Below are 19,253 nucleotides of genomic sequence, written 5' to 3'. Positions count from 1 at the left end.
TCAATGTACCCCTAACAGGGAAAGAAAAAGTCCTGATCTTTTCAAAAGTCAGAGAGGAAGCAGAGACCACTGAAGCCAAACTGGGACCACCAGGACAATGGAAGACAAAGGCTGACCCATTATAAAAATATGACCCTAAATGGTATCCAGGCAGCAGGAAGGAAACCTGTTGTCTGGAATAAAATAAAGGAAATCAATCAGGAACCAACAGAATACACTTCAGCATGCCTAAAGCAGAGAATGTCTCTCAGTGTATACCATTTCTGACCCAGAGTCATTGGAAGCGAATGGCAATCCTGAGATTATATTTCACTTCTCAAAGTGCCTCTGACATTAGGGAAACTTCAGACACTGGAAATAGGACCACATACCCTTACCTCTTACCTAACTGAGGTTTTCTATTATTACTATGATGATGATGATGATGATGACAATGCTAAGTTGCTCAGCTGTGTCAGACTTGTTGCTACACCATGGACTGTAGACCACCGGGCTCTGTTGTCCTTGAAATGTAGCATGCAAGAACAGGTGCAGGTTGCCATTATCCTCTCCAGGTGATCATACCAACTCAGAGACAGAACCCAGGTGTCTTGTCTTGCAGACGGACTCTTTATCACTGAGCCACCAGGGAAACCCATGGAGCACAACTGTATAGAAACCACAGACATGATCTATTCCAGTCTCCTTGACCTAGGAAGTAAGCCTCTCCTAAATGCTGAGGAGGAATGGTTCAGAGACAAGAACAGTCACTGAAAGAGGGAAAGGGACTGGAGGTATACTTTAACTTCCCAGACCCAAGTTATAGAGGCACAAAGCCTAGTCCTGGGGACTTCAGCCCAAAAGATCAAAATGATAGCCTTCACCAAAGCCCTAGGGCTCGGTTGGGACAGGAAAGATCTTAAATGTTTATATAGCCTCCCAGTATGTTTGCCATCCTACACATACAGGCCTATTTAGAAAGAAAGGGATAAGGTTAATTCTTAGAATAAACAGGTGAAACATGGCTTAAACACGTTGAGTTTCCTAGAAGCAGTGCAGCTTCTGAAAAAAGAGGCATTAATTCACCATAGTGATCATCAAAAAGGGAATATGGAGTTACTAAAGGGAAACAACCAAGCAGACACAGCTTCCAAAAGGGCCAGTAACTTCGCAATTACTCCTCATTCCTAAGAGACCGGAGCCATCAATTACTCCCCAGTCTATACAAAGGAAAAGTATGGGGCTTCAGTAGAGATCTGGGAGGTCATGAATGGCTAATTAATAAACATGGGAAATTATTTTCCCAAACTGCAGCTTGTCAACCCATTAGGGAATGCATCAAGGAACTCACTATGGCAAGGAAGCCCTGTAAAATGGATTAGTTAGTCATATTATTTCCTGACATGCAAAGCTATTTGAGATATGCCCCATATGCACCTGATCAACCCCAACAACAGACCCCTCAGAGGATCCCAGATTAGATCCATCCAGACCAAAGGATGGATCCTGAGGAAGACCGGCAGACTGGTTGCACTATCATGCTCAGAGCATCAGGCAACTTCAGGTATTTCAGTGCTATGGACACATTTTCAGGATGGGTAGATGCTTTGACTACTAGAACTAAAATAGCAGCTCAAGTGGCTAAAGTATTACAAATAGAGACAATTCCCAGTTTGGGGCACCCAGGATCCCTACAAATTAATGATAACTCAACATTCCTGCCTCCTGCCTTAAGTAACAAAAGGGATAAAAAATGCCCTGGACATAAATGGCCCTTGCACTCAGCCTGGATACCCCAATTGTTGAGGAAAGGAGAGAGATTGAATCAGACCTTGAAAGGAACCTTAGTCAAACTACGCCAAGAGACTCAAGGAAATCAAATTGTTACTTCCAATTGTTTTGCTCTGCAAGTGGTTAGCTCCAAGAGATAAGTTAAAGTTAAGTGACTTTGAACTTATGTATCGTAAACCATTTCCCCAAGAAGTTTCACCTTCATCTCCTTGAAATGGAACAACTTCACGTATGCCCTATAGGTGTGTGCCCTCCAGGTAGGAGAAACCATGAAAGCATGAATTTCATAGAATACAAGCAGGTGGTACCAGCACCCACCAATCTGGCTCCCCACCACTTCAAGCCAGAAGACTGAATTAATTAAAAAAAAACCTGGAAAACAGGCAGCCTGCAAGACCAACTCACTTTTAAATGGAACAGGCTCCCTGGGTGATCCTAACCACCCACTCAGCCCTTAGGTTACAGAGGATGACTTGGTGGGTACATCACACCTGAATGAAGGAGTCTCAGAGCCCCAATCTCCAGGGAGACAACCTGGGACAACAACCCCCCTTGACTACTCATATGAATCTCTCTCTGATTTGTGAATCAGACAGTTCAAAAGGGAAAAACACAGCTTTAAAAAGGGTAACCTAGATGCCCCAATAAGACCCTAGAATCATTATGTTCACAGGGGTGCTAATAACCTTGATCAGGGAACTTTGTATGTAACAGTACAGGTAACAAACACTATAACCATAGAAAAGGTAACTGTTACCATGGTGACAGAGGCCCAGGAGATCAACCTTGACTTCACTACATTAACTAGCTAATATTGTCCTGGGTAACCAAATTGCCCTATGTAACCTATCAATTGAGGGGCACAGAGAGGGGCTCGAGCACCAGCCAACACTTTATGCTATTGGCCTTATTGAAGAAAGTGCAGACAGACTACTGGGAAAAGCAAATTGTCTTGGGAAACAGGTAGCCTAATCTAGCAGAACAAATTTGGACCAGGGTAAAATGGACCCTGGCTTCCCAGGTGGCTCAGTGGCATCTGTCTGCAATGCAGGAGACACACGAGATGCAGGTGTGATCCCTTGGTAGGGAAATTCCCTTGGAGAAGGAGATGGCAACCCACTCCAGTATTCTTCTCTGGGAAAACTTGTGGACAGAGGAACCTGATGGGCTACATTCCATGGGGTTGCAAGAGTCAGACACAACTGAGTGACTAAACAGCAACAACAACAACAAAACGGGGCCTCCTTGGCATCACTTACTTTGTATTGATACCTTTTCCTGGGCCCCTTAATGACTATATTGTCTTGCCAATATTTGGGCCCCACATTCTATATTGTCTGCTGTCCCTTGTCTCTAAAAGTTTAGAATCTATAAAACTCTAAATGGTGGCCATTCAGAAATAGGAACTGGAGAAGGCAGTGGCACCCTACTCCAGTACTCTTGCCTGGAAAATTCCATGGAAGGAGGAGCCTGGTAGGCTGCAGTCCATGGGGTCGCTACAAGTCAGACACGACTGAATAACTTCACTTTCACTTTTCACTTTCACACATTGGAGAAGGAAATAGCAATCCACTGCAGTGTTCTTGCCTGGAGAATCCCAGAGATGGGGGTGGGGGTGGGTGGGAGAGGTGGGGGCCTGGTAGGCTGCCGTCTATGGGGTCGCACAGAGTCAGACATGACTGAAGTGACTTAGCAGCAGCAGCAGCAGGTATAGGAACAGACAGGGCTGAAGTCCAGTGACTATCAAATGAATCTAAAGGCAGTTGAGAGGTTCTGCTCCTCTACCCAGGGTTAGGATGATACCCAAACTCATAGGAAGCAGTTAGAGAAGATGCGCCTGTGCTCCTCAGCACCCCTCCAAAAGGAGGAGCAGAAAAAGAGGCAGAGGAGGGATTTCTGACTGCCAAAGCCTGTCAACTAACAAAAAGATGTACAAGTTGAGAGTTGCAAGTTAAGTTTTATTTGGGGCAAAATGAGGACGGTAGCCCCGGGAGGCAGCATCTCAGATAGCTCTGAGACTGCTCCAAAGCAGCAGTAGAGGAAAATCAATATATAAGGTTTTGGTGAAGGGTGAGTTCAATACCGTGAAGTACTCATTTTACAAAAGCTTTTTTGTTATTCATGAGGATCTGATGTCACTGGGAAGGGATTTAGTGCCTCTCTAGATGTGAGGAGATGCAAGGATTGAGATCAAAAAGTATGTTCCTAAAAACATCAAACTAGCTAAAGATCTGTCCCACTAGATTCCCTGAAATACAGAGTGCCTCACTGCACCCTGAACTCCCTTAGGAGTTGTCGAAGGCCACAGCAGCATGGGGTTCAAACTCCATGGCAGAAGGCAAGCGCCTTTGTTGTCCAGTCATTGGCAATGTTCTTGGTAAGTGCCAATTTGTAGTTGGCAAGCCCATGTATAATACCCAGGAAATAAAAATAGAATCTAAAAATAAAGTCTAACCCTTTCTTTTCTTCCTTTGTTCTTTGGTTTCACTTGCTCACGGTGGGCCAAGGGCAGAGGCCTCACACCCAGCGCTTAAGACCAGCATTCCTTGTGTGAAAAAACCATGCAGACACCAACATCTCAGCTTGGAGGGGCCTGGTGCAGACGTGCTACATGAGCCCTTGGATTCAAGACGGCCATGGCTGGCCGCCGCCCTGTGAGAACTCCACCTTCTTCCCGCGAGAGCAACTATATGTGAGAACTCCGCCTTCTTCCCGCGAGAACAACTCTATAAAGCAGCCTTGTCCATGAGGCTCAGTGCTCTAGAGCACCTGTCCACTCTTTGCTGTTGTTGTGTAATCACTAAGTAGGGTCTGACTCTTTTGCAATCCCATGGATTGTAACCTGCCAGACTCATCTGTCCATGGGCTTTTCCTGGCAAGAATACTGGAATGGTTTGCCATTTCCGTCTCCAGGGGATCTTCCAGACCCAGGGATCAAACCCCAAGCTCCTGAATTGGCAAGCAGGGTCTTTACCACAGAGCCACCAGGGAAGCCCATTTAATCAAAGAGTAAACTTCCCTTTGCTTCTGAACCAAATTCAAGTCCTTTTCTATTGGCATGAACGGTGTCAGGCAGAAGAACCCTTTTGGGGAACCGAAACAGGAGAATGAGTAACAAACTCACTGTTCAGAAACCCATTTAGTGATAGCCATTTAGTATCAGATCACTGATAAAACAGATAATATGCTATTCTTTGAGTAGTTATTTTGAAAGACTTTTTATCAACATGCATTTGAAAAGAGATATATATGCATTCCAAGCAGCATAATATATTCTGCCTTAGTATTCATAAGACTACTTCATATTCTGCTTGCCATCACCCTCTGATCCATGACATTTGAATCATAACTTTTAGACTTAGTTTCATTGTTTCAACTGACTTTTTAAAAACAAATAAGCAGAAATATTTAAATTTTTAAAAACTGGTATGTGTATCTTTTTTCCTTTTGACGCAATGTAAAAAGAAAATGGGAAACAAAATATAAATAAATGTCTATTCCTTTAAACATTTTTGAAACCCTTTCATCTTCTGTGCCTGTTTTTGTCATTTATCTATTTCACCAGAAAATCCCATGGATGGAGGAGCCTGGTAGGCTGCAGTCCATGGGGTCGTGAAGAGTTGGACATAAGTGAGCAACTTCACTTTCACTTTTCACTTTCATGCACTGGAGAAGGAAATGGCAACCCACTCCAGTGTTCTTGCCTGGAGAATCCCAGGGACGGCAGAGCCTGGTGGGCTGCCATCTATGGGGTCGCACAGAGTCAAACACGACTGAAGTGACTTAGCAGTAGCAGTAGCCGTATCATCATGTTTTTTCCTTATATCCCATTGTTCAATAAGTCCCTTGTTGTGGGAGCGAAGGCAATACATCTTGCTCCTAACGATATCCCTTTCAAAACCTAGCATAGAACCTTGAACATTTTAGAGATTTCGTAAATAATTGGTAAATAAAAGTGATAGAAAGAGAAATATAGGATTTCTCACTCTACTAAGCACACATAATTTGCATTTCAATTAATTTAACATGTGGTTATAACTTTTGCTGATTTAAAGCCTTTGAATAGCATGCCTACAGCCCTAGGGAACACTCACTCTTTCAAAGATATCCTTCCGTTTCCTACTCTGAACAGACACTATGACAAAGAGGGATGGAATCTTTGTCCTCACTGGAGTAAGACCTCAGAGGTGTGCCCTGTTAAGCGACGTGTAAAGCAACTGACTACCTCTTTTTCTTTTACAGGAAGAGTATGCCTCCTTTGGAACTCTTGGAACTAAGAGATTTTCTTTTTCTCTTATTTTGTGTCACTTTATTTTATGGTTATGAGTTCCTGTTCACCCTCTGTTCCAGGCTTCTGACTCAACAATGACTTTCAGCAGATTTATAATCGTTGTCCTCCCGCATCCCCACCCTTTTTCTAGGACTCTATATTCCAATAAGTTGTTGGGAATGGGGTTTTTTATTGTTCAGTCACTAAGTCCTGTCTGACTCTTTGTGACCCCTATGGACTGCACCATACCAGGCTCTTCTGTCCTTCACTATCTCTCAGAGTCTGCTCAAATTCCCATCCATTGAGTCAGTGATGCTATCTAATCTTCACATTCTTTGCTGCCCCCTTCTTCTGCCTTCAGTCTTTCCCAGCAATGAGAACTCCGGGATTGGGGAGGGGAAGACTAAATCTGTCCATTATGAGAGATTCTTATCAATTTCTAGCATACTGACCTACCAAGTATGCCTCTCTCCCCCAAAGAGGCAATTAGTGAGTTGAGGAGAGAAAAACTCTCCCAACTCCCTGCCATGTCCCTCCCCACAGGGTACCCCAGGTTGTCAAGCAACCACTGGATGAAGAGTTTTGGCTCAGCTACTCTATGCTGTGATGCAGAGGCACTAGGCAGCCTGGCTGTGTCTAGCACTGATTTTGACTAGGTGTGCAGACTTGTCTAATTTGGGGAAGCATTGCTCAGAAATACTGTCCACACTAGGCTCATGCTTATCAAATGTTGTTATTATTCACTCACTCAGCTGTGCCTAACTCTTTGCGACCCTATGGACTGTAGCATGCCAGGCTTACCTGTCCTTCACCATCTCCCAGAGATAGTTCAAACTCATGTCCATCAAGTCAGTGATGCCATCCAACCATCTCATCCTCTATTTTCCCCTTTTCCTCCTGCCTGCAGTCTCTCCCAAAATCAGGGCCTTTTCCAATGAGTCGGCTCTTTGCAACAGATGGCCAAAATATTGGAGTTTCAGCTTCAGCATCAGTCCTTCCAATGACTATTCAGTACTGATTTCCTTTAGGATTGACTGGTTTGATCTCCCTGCAATCCAAGAGACTCCAAGAGTCTTCTTCAACACCACAGTTCAAAAGCATCAATTCTTTGGTGCTCAGCCTTCTTCATGGTCTAACTCTCACACTTGTAACATGACTACTAGAAAAACCAAAGCTTTAACTATATGGACCTTTGTTGGCAAAGTAATATTTCTGCTTTTTATATGCTATCTAGGTTTGTCATAGCTTTTTTCCTAAGGAGGAAGCGTCTTTTAATTTCATGGTTTCAGTCACCATCAGCAGTGATTTTGGAGCCCCCCAAAATAAAGTCTCTCACTGTTTCCATTGTTTCCCCATCCATCTGCCATGAAGTGATGGGGCCAGATGCCATGATCTTAGTAGTCTGAATGTTGAGCTTAAGCCAACTTTTTCTCTCTCCTCTTTCACTTTCATCCAGAGGCTCTTTAGTTCTTCTTCACTTTCTGCCATAAGGGTGGTGTCCTCTGCATACCTGAGGTTATTGACATTTCTCCCAGCAATCTTGATTTCAGCTTGTGCTTCCTCCAGCCCAGCATTTTGCATGATATACTCTGCATATAAGTTAAATAAGCAGGGTGACAATATACAGCCTTGACGTACTCCTTTTCCTTTTTGGAACCAGTCTGTTGTTCCATGTCCAGTTCTAACTGTTGCTTCCTGACCTGCATATAGGTTTCTCAAGAGGCAGGTCAAGGTGGTCTGGTATTCCCATCTCTTTCAGAATTCTCTACAGTTTATATTATGATCCACACAGTCAAAGGCTTTGGCATAGTAAATAAAACAGAAATAGATGTTTTTCTGGAACTCTCTTACTTTTTCGATGATCCAGCAGATGTTGGCAATTTGATCTCTGGTTCCTCTGCCTTTTCTAAAACCAGCTTGAATATCTGGAATTTCATGGTTCACGTATTGCTGAAGCCTGGCTTGGAGAATTTTTAGCATTACTTTACTAGCGTGTGAGATGAGAGGAATTGTGTGGTAGTTTGAGCATTTTTTGGCATTGCCTTTCTTTGGGATTGGAATGAAAACTGACCTTTTCCAGTCCTGTGGCCACTGCTGAGTTTTCCAAATTTGCTGGCATATTGACTGCAACACTTTCACAGCATCATCTTTCAGGATTTGAAACAGCTCAACTGGAATTCCATCACCTCCACTAGCTTTGTTCGTAGTGATGTTTTCTAAGGCCCACTTGACTTCACATTCCAGGATGTCTGCCTCTAGGTGAGTAATCACACCATCATTATTATCTTGGTCGTGAAGATCTTTTTTGTACAGTTCTGTGTCTTCTTGCCACTTCTTCTTAATATCTTCTGCTTCTGTTAGGTCCCTACCATTTCTGTCCTTTATCGAGCCCATCTTTGCATGAAATGTTCCCTTGGTATGTCTAATTTTGTTGAAGAGATCTCTAGTCCTTCCCATTCTGTTGTTTTCCTCTATTTCTTTGCACTGATCACTGCAGAAGGCTTTCTTATCTCTCCTTGGTATTCTTTGGAACTCTGCATTCAGATGCTTATATCTCCTTTTCTCCTTGGCTTTTCGCTTCCCTTCTTTTCACAGTTATTTGTAAGGGCTCCTTAGAAAGCCATTTTTCTTGTTTGCATTTCTTTTTCTTGGGGATGATCTTGACTCCTGTCTCCTGTACAATGTCACGAACCTCCATCCATTGTTCATCAGGCACTCTGTCTATCAGATCTAGTCCCTTAAATCTATTTCTCAGTTCCACTGTATAGTCATAAGGGATTTGATATAGGTCATACCTGAATGGTCTAGTGGTTTTCTCCACTTTCTTCAATTTACACATTAAGGAACTAAAATAAGAAGAAAAAACTAATCCTAAAAATATCAGATGGAAGGTGATAACAAAGATGAAAGCAGAAACAGAGAATTTCACACCATACACAAAAATTAACTCAAAATCAATTAAGGACTTAAACATAAGACTTGAAACTCTAAAAAATCTTAGAAGCATACACAGGGAATAACTACTTTGACCCTGGTCTTGGGGATAATATTTATGGAATGATACTGAAAGCACAAGCCACAAAGGAAAAAATAAACAACCAAGACTACATCAAACTGAAAATCTGCTATACAGCAAAAGAGACAATCAAAGTGAAAGGATAACTTACCAAATGGGGGAAAAAATTCAAACCGCATATCTGATAAGGCACCAATATAAAAAATATATAGGAACTCATATAACACAATAGCCCACAAAAAAATTTCTGACCAAAAATTGGGCAAATGACCTGAATAGACATTTTTCCTTGGAAGACACAGGGATGGTTAGTAAATACTTGGAAAGGAACTCAGCATTTCTAATCAGCCAAGAAATGCAAATCAAAACTGCAATGAGGTATCACCTCCTGCTGGTAGAATGGCTCTCATCAGAAAGACAGGGAATAAGGAATGCAAGAATGTGGAGAATAGGGAAACTTTGTGCGCCACTGCTTAGAATATTAATCTGTGTAGTCAACAGGGAGAGCAGAATACATACATACATACATATGTATATGTGTGTGTGTGTGTGTGTGTATGTATTGTTGTTGTTTATTCTCTAAGTCATGTCCAACTCTTTACCACTCCATGAACTGTGGCACGCCAGGCTTCCTTGTCCTTCACGTCTTCTGCAGTTTGCTCAAACTCATGTCCATTGAATCAGTGAAGCCATTCAACTATCTCATGCTCTGTCGGCCCCTTCTTCTCCTGCTCTCAATCTTTCCCAGCATCAGGGTCTTTGCTAATGAGTTGGTTCTTTGCATCAGGTGGCCAAAATATTGGAGCTTCAGCTTCAACATCAGTCCTTCCAATGAATACACACACACACACATATATAACCACAAAATTATATAAGTATGTATAATATATATTTATATATTTTATTTATCCAGAAATATAAGGAAATTGTGCCTTTTTGGACAACATGCATAAATTTTGAAGACATTATGTTAAATGAAAAAAGTTAGACAGAGAAAGACAAATACTGTGTTATCTTTCTTAAATGTGGAATCTATAAAATTTGAACACCTAGAAGCAGAGAGTAGATTGGTGATTTCCACAGGCTAATGGGTAGGGAAAATGAGAGGATGTCATTCAAAGGGCATAGAATTCCAGTTAGAAGAGAAATAAGTTCTGGGGATGTAATATACGGGATAGTGACTATAGTTAAAAATATGTATTGTATGCCTGAATGTTGCTAGGAGTTTTTGTTGTTGTTCTAGTTACTCAGTCATGTCCAACTCTTTGCAACCCCAAGGACTGTAGCCTGCCAGGTTTCTCTGTCCATGGGATTTACCAGGCAAGAGTACTGGAGTGGGTTGCCAATTCCTTCACCAGGGAATCTTCCTAACCCAGGGATCAAATCTACCATGGCTCTTGTGTCTCCTGCATTGGCAGGTGGATTCTTTACTGTTGAGCCACCAGGGGAGAGTGGGTATCAAACATGCTCACCATAACAATAACAGAATAAAATGGTAATTATATGAAATGAAGCATGTGTTAACTAACTTTATTGTGGTAATCACTTCACAATATAATGTGACCAAATTATCATATTCCCTTAAACTTACACAATGTTGTATATCAACTACTTCTAAATAAAGCGTAATTTAAAATGTTAAAAAGAAAAAAAATGTAAACCTTTTTTGCGTAGATCTTCTATGACAACCCATTCTTCACCAAGAAATCTAGTCTCCTTTGCCTATCATTTGCAGTCTTCATATTCTTGCCCTAAGCAATTCTATAGCTATTAATTCTTTTCTACTTTTTATGAGTTGTTCATATTTTGACCTATTTCAGCCTGGCTTCTCCCTGACTCCCTCCCAAAGACACCACTGCCTCTGATCCAGCATAGCTCATCAATGTCTTCCCATATGACAAATCTGCTGGACGCCTTTTTCCCCCTCTGATTTTACCTATCTGTGCAATTAGGCAATGTGGAATCTCACCTCCTTTTCTGAATTCTATAGGGGGGAAGTCACATCCTCCTATTATAATCTCTTTCAATATTTTGTTTGTAGATCAAACATTTTAATTTCTTCATTTCCATTGTGTGTGTGTGTGTGTGTGTGTGTGTGCAAACGTAAACCACTGCCTTGAAAACACGCATTTCTTTAGAATGACAGGGACTTTATATTAGTTGCTTTTGCAATCCACATCAGACTAGAACTACTACACACCAGATATTTAATAGATATAGTTGCTGCATGAGAATTTAGCTTCAAAGAGGATCTTTATTTAATTTGTTTTATAAAGCTAAACCACAATTAAGACCATTTACTGAAACGTAAGAAATAAGTTACACAAAATCTCAAAGGAGAAGAAATATCCTTGCACTAACCATCAGTTCAGTTCAGTTCAGTCGCTCAGTCATGTCCAACTCTTTGCAACCCCATGAATTGCAAAACGCCAGGCCTCCCTGTCCATCACCAGCTCCAGGAGTTCTCTCAAACTCACGTCCATCGAGTCAGTGATGCCATCCTGCCATCTCATCCTCTGTCATCCCGTTCTCCTCCTGCCCCTAATCCCTCCCAGCATCAGAGTATTTTCCAATGAGTCAAGTCTTCGTATGAGGTGGCCAAAGTACTGGAGTTTCAGCTTTAGCAACATTCTTTCCAAAGAACACCCAGGACTGATCTCCTTTAGAATGGACTGGTTGGATCTCCTTGCAGTCCAAGGGCTCTCAAGAGTCTCCTCCAACACCACAGTTCAAAAGCATCAATTCTTCTAGTTTTCTAAAATAAAGTTTTTAACCATGTCATGTCTTTCTTTAAAGAAAAATTTTGTGGGTAAACATTAATATATATAAAGCAAAAATCTACTGTAGTGTAAGCAGTGGAAGATTCTAGGGAAACAGATCTAGAATTCTGACATCTAAAATATAAAAAGATTTGTGTTTTAAAAGAAACTGAACCTAACTCTTACACTGTTGGTGGCAATGCAAACTAGTGCAGCCACTATGGAGAACAGTGTGGAGACTCCTTGAAAAACTGGAAATAGAACTGCCATACGACCCAGCAATCCCACACACTGAGGAAACCAGAATTGAAAGAGACACGTGTACCCCACTGTTCATTGCAGCACTGTTTATAATAGCCAGGACATGGAAGCAACCTAGATGTCCTTCAGCAGATAAATGGATAAGAGAGCTGTGGTACACATGCACAATGGAATATCACTCAGCTATTAAAAAGAATACATTTGAATCAGTTCTAATGAGGTGGATGAAACTGAAGCCTATTGTACAGAATGAACTAAGTCAGAAAGAAAAACACCAATACAGTATATTAACACATATATATGGAATTTAGAAAGATGGTAACGATGACCCTATATGCAAGACACCAAAAGAGACACAGAGGTAAAGAGCAGACTTTTGGACTTTGTGGTGAAAGGCGAGGGTGGGATGATTTGAGAGAATAGCATTGAAACATGTATATTACCATATGTGAAACCGATCATCAGTCCAGGTTTGATGCATGAGACAGGGTGCTCAGGGCTGGAGCACTGGGATGACCCTGAGGGATGGGATGGGGAGGGAGGTGGGAGGGAGGATCAGGATGGGGAAGACATGTACACCCATGGCTGATTCATGTGAATGTATGGCAAAACCACCACAATATTGTAAAATAATTAGCTTCCAATTAAAATAAATTAAAAGTAAAAGAAACTGAACCTAAGAATATTTCCCTAATGAATTTTGTGAGTCAGAACTGGATCTGCTTTTAATCCTGATTTTTAATAAAAAAATAACATGCACTATTTTATTTTTATCAGTAAAATATCTTAACTTCTTATTTTTATTTTTGCCTGATTATCCTTACTCATTTTATCTAGCTTATGCCACTTTGCCTGGTAATGTCACCAACATATTGCTATAATATTTGATAGAAATATTATTTTCCATACATGAAAAATGTCATAGAGGTTGAATTTTGAGAGAGTGGAGTTGGAATTTGATGAGTTTTTCTTAGGTAGACAGCCCTTCTGAGAGTGCTGTGTTTGCTGGGCTGAGCTGGACTTAACATCCATTAAGGCTGAGGACGTGGCTTGTGGTGGATAAAGATTAAGTATTTGATTCTGGAATATTTTTATCCTTCCCTCTCTCTCATTCACTTCTTCTAAACGATGACTTCAGTGACTTTGAGCCCAGCTGCTGTCATCATTTATAACATGTTTATTACTAAGGAAAAGCCACAGATTTTTTAAAAGAACATGCAAAGTTTGAATTATGAACTTTTTGTAACTTTAAGGATATAACTATGCCTTTTATACTTTCTTGTATTTGAAATGCTATAATCAAAAGCAAAAAAACAAAAAAACAAAAAACTTGACCATGTAGGCAGAAAAAAATAAGAATATGCACTGTATGAGAGTTCTTTCAAAAAAATTTCTCAAATTTTGAAATTAAATAAAGATTGGAGGATTTAAGGATCTGCTACAGCACCCTTGGAAGGAAAAAACTGTCATATCAGAGAAGATACCAGACTCCACTTCAAGTTTATACTCATTGACACTTTGAGAGAGGAGTGAATAAGGACTTTTTCCCCCCTCCCTGAGTATGCCTGCATGTTGAGTCACTTCAGTCCTATCCACTTCTTTGCGACCCCATGGACTGTAGCTGCCAGGCTCCTCTGTCTACAGAGTTCTCCACGCAAGAATACTGAAGTGGGTTGCCATGCCCTCCTCCAGGGGTCTCTTCATTATTTAGGGATCAAATCCATAGCTCTTATGTCTCCTGCATTGGCAGGTGTATATTTTACTACTAGAGCCACCTGGGAAGTAGGAACTGTTAAAAAGAGGACTTTAGCATTGGCCACCTTCATGAAGGTGATATTGAAAAGCACAATTATAAATGTGATATTGAAAAGGAGTAGAAAAGTCAGTTTTCATTCCAGTCCCAAAGATGGGCAATGTCAAAGAACTGGGGGTTCATTGACTATGCTAAAGCCTTTGACAATGTGGATCACAACAAACTGTGGAAAATTCTTCAAGAGGTGGGAATATCAGACCACCTTACCTGCCTCTCATGAATCCTATATGCAGGTCAAGAAGTAACAGTTAGAACTGGACATGGAACAATGGACTGGTTCCAAATCAGGAAAGAAGTATATCAAGGCTGTATACTATTATCCTGCTTATTTAACTTATATGCAGAGTATATCATGCGAAATGCTGGGCTGCAGGAAGCACAAGTTGGAATCAAGATTGCAGGGAGAAATGTCAATAACCTCAGATATGCAGATGACACCACCCTTATGGCAGAAAGTGAAGAAGAACTAAAGAGCCTCTTGATGAAAATGAAAAAAGAGTGAAAACCCTGGCTTAAAGCTCAACATTCAGAAAACTAAGATCATGGCATCCGGTCCCATCACTTCATAGGAAATAGATAGGGAAACAGTGGAAACAGTGTCAGCCTTTATTTTTAGGGGCTCCAAGATCACTACAGATGGTGACTGCAGCCATAAAATTAAACGACGCTTACTCCTTGGAAGAAAAGTTATGACCAACCTAGACAGCATATTAAAAAGCAGAGGTATTACTTTGCCAACAAAGGTCCATCTAGTCGAGGCTATGGTTTTTCCAGTGGTCATGTATGGATGTGAGAGTTGGACTGTGAAGAAAGTGGAGTGCTGAAGAATTGATGCTTTTGAACTGTGGTGTTGTAGAAGACTCTTGAGAATCCCTTGGACTGCAAGGAGATCCAATCAGTCCATCCTAAAGGAGATCAGTCCTGGGTGTTCATTGGAAGGACTGATGCTGAAGCTGAAACTCCAATACTTTGGCCACCTGATGTGGAGAGCTGACTCATCTGAAAAGACCCTGATGCTGGGCAAGATTGAGGGCAGGAGGAGAAGGGGATGACAGCGGATGAGATGATTGGATGGCATCACCGACTCAATGGACATGGATTTGGGTGGACTCTGGGAGTTGGTGATGGACAGGGAGGCCTAGTGTGCTGCCGTTCATGGAGTTGCAAAGAGTTGGACACGACTGAGTGACTGAACTGAACTGAACTGAGTGTGTAAATTTAGATCTTTTTCAACTGTTAGTTTTACTTATCCTGTTTAAAACATACTCTGTAGTTGATACTGAATACTTTGTTATGGAAGCTTGTATAACAGAAACCAAAAACAGGAGGCCATTGGTATACCAGTTAGAGGACAGCCAGAGAGGAAACTAATATTAGGGTCAGAAAAATGGTAATAATATTCAGTGACAAACATTTGGAAAAATGTTGCCTGTGATAACCTGAAAGATGGCATTGTTGGAATAATTGTTGTTGTTCACTCACTAAGTTGTGTCCAACTCTTTATGACCCCAGGGACTGCAGCACTCCAGGCTTCCTTGTCCTTCACTATCTCCTGCAGTTTGCTCAAGGTCATGTCCATTGAGTGGGTGATGCCATCCAACCATCTCATCCTCTGTCACCCCCTTCCCCTCCTGACCTCAAACTTTCCCAGCATCAGGGTCTTTTCCAATGAATCTGCTCTTTGCATCAGGTAGCCAAAGTATTGGAGCTGTAGCTGCAGCATCAGTCTTTCCAATGAATATTCAGGGTTGATTTCCTTTAGGATTGACTAGCTCAAAATTGTAGTATATGTAATTGTCTACATTTGGTGTGCTTGGCAAGATATTCCAAACACAGAATGATTTCAGGTGAAAATTGCCAAGATTGACAGTAAGAATGAGAAGGATAAAGATCATCTTGAATATAGGACCTTAATATTTCTTGAAAAGTATATTGCTTCTATAATCCCAATTAGTGGCAGATAAAACAGAATTCTTGGCATATTAATTTCTACTAAGACTTAAGTTTGCAGCAAAGTTTATAGAGTAAGAGGTGTAGTCTATTCTCTCAACCTTGATAGTCATAAATAACCTCAGAGGATGAAGCTTGAAGTCAAGGAACAGCATAACAAGAGAATTTTCTAAGACACCAAAATTTGGGGTAGTCAAGGAACTATATCTACCAAGAGGGTTAAAAGCTTTCACAATGTCTGGCCTGTAAGATCTCAAAATTGCTTTAGGCAAGTATCTATTGTGTGTTTGTGTGTATTCTAGTCCCTCTTTTCTCAATCAGGTCTATAACTATGGTTATCCCCACTCTGCTACACTGTTTTATGCTATGTTTCTATGTGGTGAGGGTTAAAGGGTATTAGCATAAAAGGTTCTTTATCTCTTTAATAGAATAACTAGACCAAGAGCCACACGCAGAAACAGACTGGACTTCCCTGGCTACCCAAAGGATAAAGAATCTGCCTGCAAAGACCTGGGTTCAATCTCTGGGTCAGGAAGATCCCCTGGAGAAGGAAATGGCAACCCACTCCAGTACTCTTGCCTGGAGAAGTCCATGTACAGAGGAGCCTGGTGGGCTACAGTCCATGGGGTCGCAAAGACTCAGACTTGACTGAGTGACTAGCTTTCACGTTCAGACATTGAGCTTGATGCAAGGTCTGGGTGGGACCTGTCTCCTTAAAGGAAAGCCAGATAAAATGGATATGTAGTGGTCAGAATTGCAGATTAGAAAGGCTGAATCTATGCTCACCGTATGGACATTTTTCTTGGTCTTACTGGGCACATTAATTTCTCAACCACTTTGAATTTGGGCTGAGACTGAGATATGGCCAATAAAATGTGGGTGAAAGTGATGTATGTTATTTCCATCCTTAAGCCATGAAAATCTTCCATGCACAGTTTCCCATGGGCTTCCCAGATAGTGCTAGTGGTAAAGAACCACTAATGCAGGAGATGCAAGAGAGGCAGGTTCCATCCCTGGGTCAGGATGATCCCCTGGAGGGGGGCACAGCAGCCCACTCCAGTATTCTTGCCTGGAGAATCCCATGGACAAAGGAGCCTGGCAGGCTATGGTCCCTAGGATGGCCAAGAGTTGGCTGTGACTAAAGCGACACATCCAACCTCTAGTGACTTGAGGGCACATAATGAAGATGACAATATTCCAAGTGGAAGAAGCCACCCTATGATATGAAGTAGAACCAATTGGACTCTCATAGATTATGACGTGAGTGTTAAATAAACACTATTATATTAAACCACTGTGATTTGGGAACTATGAATTATTTTATATTCATTAATACACAATCTCAAATGTTATTGTCAAGATTAAATTAACACATGCAAAATATTTGGAAGCATGTCTGTATGTTAGTCACTCAATAGTGTCTGACTCTTTGTAACCCCATGGACAGTAGCCAGCCAGGCTCCTCTGTCCATGGAGTTCTCCAGGCAAGAATACTGGAGTGAGTTGCCATTCCCTTCTCCTGGGGATCTTTCTGACCCAGCGATCGGACCCAGGTCTCCTACACTGCAGGCAGATTCTTTACCATCTGATCCACCAGGGAAGACAATGTCAGCTATTCCTATAACACGCTGTCCAACATGTATATGTGTTTAGAGGGAGTGGTTTTCTCTGTCAGACACACCATATTGGTCTCCTCTTCCCTCTTTCATTTCTGATATTAGTAATTTTCTTCCTCTCTCTCTTTATCTTAGTTAGCCTGACTAGAGGTTTGTTTTCTGTTTTGTGTTGTTTTTCCTTTCTTCTTCTTTTTTTTTTTTTTTGACTGCACCATGAGGCATACAGGATCTTAGTTTCCGGACCAAGGATTGAACCCAGGTCCCCTGTGGTGGAAGTGTGGAGTCCTGGCCACTGGACCACCAGGGAAGTCCTGAGAGGCTTACTTTTTATTGATCTTTTCAAAGAACCTGCTTTTGGTTTCACTAATTTTAACTATTACTTCAAGTTTTATTGATTTCTACTCAAATGCTTACTATTCCTTTTTCTTTCTGTTTACTTTGGATTTAATTTGCTCTCTTTTTCTGGTTTCCTACACTGGAAACTTACATCATTGAATTTAGATCTTTCTTCTTTTCTAATATATGCATTGAATGCTATAAAATTCCCTCTAAGTCTTGTTTTCATTGTATGCCACAAATTTTGATAAGCTGTTTCTTCATTTTTATTTTATTCAATATACTTTTAACAACTCTTGATATTTCTTCTTTGATCCATGTGATCTTTAAAAGTGTGTCATTTAATTTCTACTTGCTTTGAGACTTTTCAGTTATCATTTTGGTATTGATTTATAGTTTAATTCTATTATGATCAGGGAGCACATATTGTATGATTTCTATTCTTCTAAATTTGTTAAGCTGTTTTATGGCCCGGGATGTGGTATATGTTGGTAAAGGATCCATGTGTGCTTGAGAAGAATATGGGTTTTATGCTTATTGGATGAAGTAGTATATGTGTGTTGTGCACGCTAAGTCACTTCAGTCCTGTCCAACCCTGTGACCCTATGGACTCTAGCCCACCAGGCTCCTCTCTCCATGGGATTCTACAGGTAAGAATACTAGAGTGGGTTGCCATGCCCCCTCTAGGAGATTTTAACAACCTAGGGATCGAACCCACATCCCTTACGTCTCTTGCACTGGCAGACAAGCTCTCTACCGTTAAGTGCCATCCAAGGAGCCCAAGGTAGCATATAGGTGTCAGTTATATCAGCTTGATTGATAGAGCTGATGAGTTCAACTCTGTCCTAACTGATTTTCTGTATTATAGAGATTTTCTGCCTTTTGAATCTGTCCATTTCTGAATGGAGGGTGTTGAAGTGTTCAACTATGATAATGGATTTTTTATTTCTCATTAAATTTCCATCAGTTTTTGACACATATAGCTTGGCTCTCTGTTGTTAATATATTGATTTTTTTAAAAATAAAATATCTGACTTCTGAGCAAGACTGCACACTCCTGAGGGTATTTTCTCACTATTACATGTTCAGTCCCCCATACTGTAAGTAGTCAAAATATACACTCATTAAATAATTTTCAAATGAATTAATGAATAAAATGTTTTCTATTTTCTAATTGTTAGTTGCTCAGTCATGTCCAACTCTTTGTGACTCCATCGGCTATAGCCTGCCAGGTTCCTGTCCTTGGAATTCCCCAGGCAAGAATACTAAAATGAGTTTTCATTCCCTTCTCCAGGGGATGTTTCTGACCCAGGGATCGAACTCGTATCTCCCATACTGCAGGCAGATTCTTCACTATCTGAGGCACTATATTTTCAGAAATGAGTCGCCATGGAAAAAATGAGATTAGTGAGTTGTCTTCATTGTCAACTGATCTTATTTAGGAGTGACTTCTAATTTAGGT

Source organism: Capricornis sumatraensis, chromosome 11 (assembly GCF_032405125.1).
Source record: "Capricornis sumatraensis isolate serow.1 chromosome 11, serow.2, whole genome shotgun sequence".
NCBI lineage: Eukaryota > Metazoa > Chordata > Mammalia > Artiodactyla > Bovidae > Capricornis > Capricornis sumatraensis.
The sequence above is the reverse complement of the archived record's forward strand: the minus strand, read 5'-3'. Positions refer to the sequence as shown.